General features: G+C 32.3%; 2 non-coding genes across 2 annotated transcripts; both read right to left on the bottom strand.

Annotated features, from left to right (window-relative positions):
- Positions 1-2,090: 2,090 nt before the first annotated feature.
- Positions 2,091-2,162, bottom strand: Trnag-ucc (transfer RNA glycine (anticodon UCC)). Its single transcript has one exon. It is a non-coding gene; the product is annotated as a tRNA-Gly (tRNA).
- A 1,895-nt stretch (positions 2,163-4,057) lies between these two features.
- On the bottom strand, positions 4,058-4,129 carry Trnag-ucc (transfer RNA glycine (anticodon UCC)). Its single transcript has one exon. It is a non-coding gene; the product is annotated as a tRNA-Gly (tRNA).
- Between the last annotated feature and the right edge of the window lie 1,443 nt (positions 4,130-5,572).

The raw sequence follows: 5,572 nt of genomic DNA on the forward strand, positions 1-5,572 counted from the left end.
GGTGATATATCGCCAGTCTTTTGGTCGCCAACTTGGCGACAAATTTATCGATTTTTTTTTTTTTAAATGTGGTTTCGATTTGGCCACTGTTGGTGATATTTAGAGAGTAAACTATTGAATCACATTAAAATTGCCAATAATGGGAAAATAACATTAAATTTGAGTAAAAGGAAGTCATGTGATGCACACATCAGCTCGTTTTTTTCCCGATCCGACTACACGTGAATATATATGCCTAGGAAGGTAGAGACACCCGAAATATCCATTTTTACGATCTCCGAGTTAATTACAACGAGTTTTCTCGTGACGACCGTATGTACGTATGTATAAATAAGGGAGTTATTCAATGAAGGAATGTAAATGAACTAATTAATAAATGAATACGCAAGTGATTTGATAAGAGACTGAATAAGTAAATGAAATGAACTATTTCATTTTGCCCTACATGCACTTGACTAACTGTAAAAAGCATTTAAAATACAAATAATCTTAATATTGCACAAATAAATAGCATACAGAACATTAGTAGGTCACAATTATTATTTAAAATGTTAATTATAAGAGCTTTATCATTTAATAATACCAAAAAATAATGTTTGACTTCAAACAAAATTTTTCAATATCCGTATCAATTTTTGAACATTGCTTGTTTTTTCATATTCTTTGATTTTCAGAGGTAATTTTTTCTTGAATGGAATAGACTACACGCGTAATTGCATAGTTAAAATAATACTAGATAGGTGGCGTTAAAAGCCGAGAAAATGTTTCACCATTTCACTTTGCTCAACTATTTCACTTTGCCCCACATTCCCCTGCATGTTGAACATTCTTGCTTGGAAAATCCATGGTTCGAATGTCTCGTAGTCGCTCTTTAGCAGTTCACACTAATGCAGAGTTCCTGGTGGATTTCCCTTTCCTTCGGTCCAACTATGACTGAGTTGGAGCTGGTAAGGAAGACAGAGTACAGTCGATACAGGATCAAGTTGATACTAGAACTTTAATTTTTAGGAGCGTATATGCCCAGAACTGATATTTGTGTGAAGAATCAAACGACTTATACTGGTATGAGTTATATCCGCGGGAGAACCAGTCTTTTTTTTTTTTCTTCCGTGTGAATGTTATTTGAGACAAATCGGTTTTATGTGCACAAAAATGGTTTTGTTTCAACTCTAGTGTAGGGTGTTTGAGTAATTATATCGTAATTAAGAAAATTACTACCGCGTTCCTTGAATAGGAGGTGTGATTTTACCTGATCGACAGTTGCTTACATTTGGGTTTCTTTTCCCACAACGTTTGAGTTAATATAATTTCGTGGTTTGGGTCAAGGTGAAACCAAGTAATAACTCACATGAAAAAAAGAAAAAAGAAACCTCAAGGGAAGAAATTCCTTTCTTAAATACAGAGTTAGCATAAAAAGTATCCCTATTTTAAAAATTTATGTTTAATAAACTATTAAACTTACCACTGTAAATGATACATAAAAATAAAAATAAACTGTACACGTTTTTTCGAATGAAAGTAACAGCTTAATCGTGCACGTACCGCACTAGTGCGGCCAGAAATCCCTTCTGTATGGTTTTTTTAGTCACTACAGTTCATATATATATATGCGTATTAACAGCAATGGGATTGACAACAATGTTAAAACCAAGACCTCTGTGGGGTGTTTTAACTCCCCCCTTCCTTCGCGGCACCCCTGACGTTCCGCAACGCTTTATTGGCCGTGCATGTGATGATGATTTACCCTTTATGCTTTGGCCACCCAGATGCCCAAACCTAACTACATACAAATTTTTTAATGAGGTTTCGTCAAAGACAGCGTTTTTACACCGCCATTGCATGCAACATTGCAAGAACTGAAAGATCGCATATGTGTAGCACTACAAAAATTGGCACTGAAACACACCAAAATGCATGTAAGATGTGTATCGCGTGACGAAAGGCGCATCCAACAAACATTTGTGAGTGATAAGAAACTTCGATATTTTGTCTTTATTTAAGTGTAATAGTTAATAGTTTATGAAATATAAAATTTTAAAACCGGGATAATCTTTCGTGCTAACACTGTATTTGAAAGTGAGCAAAAATGCTGCGTCGGCCGGGAGTCGAACCCGGGTCAACTGCTTGGAAGGCAGCTATGCTAACCGTTATACCACCGACGCTCCGAACGCGTTGAAAACGAAACTAACTCTATGTCAGAAAATAGGTCAAAAGAGCACATCTTTCGAAAACGATTTAGCTTGGATGCCTGCATAATCGATCATAAGTTGAACTATTTTTGACACAAAATTACCAAGACCCGATCAAGCCATAGTCGACCCTCTGGCCTAAATTTTATGTGGGCCTTCCACTCGTTTCTCTTCTTCCACAATATACCATTATTCCCATAATACATCATCACAGTATTTTTAACAGTTCTTGTATACATTATATAAACTCATAAGTATACACTTACTATAACACTAATTTTTGTTTCTTTAATATACAGTTTATTTCAATTCATTCCTGTGATTTCGAACAAATCTCTCAACAGTAGCATCAAATGTTGAAATTGTAAATTGTAAATGTTAGTTATTTTTAATACAGTATAAAGTTCTCAAAAAAAAAAAAAAAAAATTAAATATTTGTTTGCTCTATTTGTGAAAATTACAATATAATTTTTATGTAATACTGTAAGGTAAATTGTTATTGAAACATACTGAAAGTTTTTTTTCTGACACAAATAGAGAGTAAATAAAATGAAGTAACGAAAACGAAATACACTGATAAAGAACACTATTATTGTAACTATAAAGCATTAATCTATCAAAATTTCAGTAAACGAAATTATTAGAAATTTTCATTTTACATGTATGCCATGGGTGATAAAGTTACTTTCAAAAAATCATAAAACCTTTTCGGAGATAAAACACAGGATTTGATGCATATCCACTTGTTAAGCATTAGAAGGGGATAAAATGAGCCAATTTTCAGATTTTTTTAAATATGAGTTTCTTGAGTAATCTCTCTTTCAAAATCGTTAATTTTTGAAAATTTCAAATTTTATTTCCAAGGTTGTATGAATCGAAGGATTATAATATAATATGTTATGAAACTATCATATAAGGGCTTTAAACTGCCATCTCTGTTAAGCAAAAAAAAAAAAAAAACTTTTTTGTTTCATGGACATAAAAATAGTATAATCGATAAAAATGCAGTTTTTTCACCACACAAAATATTTTTTTCTTTATCAATAAACCCAACTAAATTTTCATAAACAATGTCTAGATGATATATAGGTCCTTACTTATTTTTAGAAAAGAGAGTTATTCAAAAGTTAAATACTTTTGAAATAGTGTCCATTTCAAATCGAGCGTTTTGCTGCTTTTTTTTCCAAAATGGTCGATTTTGTGCAGAATTTTAGAAGACTAGCTAAAATTTTTTTTTCTTGCAAAGTCCATTTGGGATATTTAATATGCCTCTGATTTGTAAATACTGTAATTTTTTCAAAAAAAAAAAAAAAAAAAAAAAATAGGCGATGGTCATGTGACAAGCCCTGCCTGGTTCAATACTTAATTATACATTATATTCAACATGTTACATCTATCTTTCATGTGTGTCACGAAGCTTTCATCTATTCACAACTCCAGAGTTCTAATACGCTACCTTGCGGTGATTAATAATACTAAGGAAAATGGTAAAACATTCCATTCCACGCGTTTTCTTTGGGGTAAATTTCAGGCTTCAGGCAGTTTATGGTGTGATGTAATTTCAGAACAATAGAAGAGAAAGCTTCCCACAAACATGATGAAAAATTACTGTCATTCACTAAGCGTCAAGCAAGTTATAAGTTACGGCGTTTGTTTGTTTTACCTTTTTCATCCGCCATTAAACAATTACTGCAGCGCCTCCTATAGTTTATCGGAGTTGCGAATATTCACTTTTCTGAAATCCCAAATTGCAGCGTCAATTCGATAAATGCAAGTACTAAGCAAGGTTGAAAAAAAAAAAAAATGTATTCAAATTATTTTCTTGACTTATTAATTGCATGAGCTTGGAAAGGAACGCAAAAAAGAGCTGCGTCGGCCGGGAGTCGAACCCGGGTCAACTGCTTGGAAGGCAGCTATGCTAACCGTTATACCACCGACGCTCATAAGTAGACAAAAACGAAACTAACTGCGTGTTAGAATGTAGGTCAAACGAATTTATCTTTCGAAAACAATTTTGCGTGCATAATTGATCACGAGTTGAACTACAGTATAACTTCGATTTTAAGGTACCCGATTTAATGATTCCCTCAATTTAAAGATACATTTGACTGGTTAACTATTTCACTTTGCCCAACATTCCCTTCCATACATTCGTTCATGAGATAGTGCAAAAAAATTTTGGAAATTAAATTTCAAAAAAGTTTCTTTTCAGCAAATTGTAACATTGTTATTTACAAAATTTTGTGGTTTTTATTTCACAATTGTTAATGCAGGAATAATGAATAATGTGGCATATTTTAAATTTTCGTCCAGTTATAAAAACTTGAAAAAAAAGTTCCTTCATATCACAATCATTACAATCATATCATGCGTAAATCATCATCAATTACATTATTTTTTTTAACTTGTTTTTGCTTGATTCTAAAGAAAAGGTCTAACAGATCCAGTTTAATGTGAACTATAATCCCTATCAGTTAAAATTAACGTAGATGAAACGAAGCGTTACATTCTGTATTATTTAATACAAACTGCAGCGAAATCAAGTAACATCAATGCAAACAAACGAAATATCATCATTATTATAATTCCAATTTTTCATTTACTATTTGTCTTTCCTAAATGTTAACTGCAACCTGAATAGATTCCTCAATGTTTCATCCTTTCATCAAATGGCACTGCTCTATCTATTGCAGACACAATACATATATTGACAGCTCTTTCAAATATTCTTAACGCCAACCGTCTCAAGTGATTTATTGCCATAGTGCGCTGCTAGGTGGCGGATTTTTTTTACAAATGCCTCTACGCAGCATTCTTCTTTATTCTTTGCTTTTTATTTCTGTTCCTTTTTTTTTTCTCTAGGATAGATTCTTTTTTTTTTTTTTTTTGTTGTTGTTCCATACTGATATATATTTGAGAAAACTACAAAAGCTTGGGATGGCTTTGAAAATATAGATTTGCTCTCGAAAAAGACGAATTTTTATCGGAATAATATTATTTCCATAAACGGAAGAAAATATTCTATGATGAATGCTCGTTCAGATACTATTTCAATTTAAACAGATTGATTTATATATAAGAACTAACTGATAACAGACATTTTGTCGACTGCAAGAGGTTTTTTTTTTTTTTTGTAATGTTCATAAAAGATCATTGCACTTTATGACATAACTAAAGGTACCCGCACGGCTTTGCCCGTAATAGAAAAATTAAAAGGTCTTTTGGTTTACCTGTATACTTACAAATTATGTATGGTGAATTTTTTCGCCAATTGGTTTGTACCCATGTGACGGTTCCACGTTATGATAATTTCGTAATTAACTCGAATGATAATTTTGTTCTTAAAATTGGAATAGAAAAAGAACCACATCGAATTCTCTAAA

The sequence above is a fragment of the Uloborus diversus genome, chromosome 7 (genome assembly GCF_026930045.1).
Source record: "Uloborus diversus isolate 005 chromosome 7, Udiv.v.3.1, whole genome shotgun sequence".
NCBI classification, from domain to species: Eukaryota; Metazoa; Arthropoda; class Arachnida; order Araneae; family Uloboridae; genus Uloborus; species Uloborus diversus.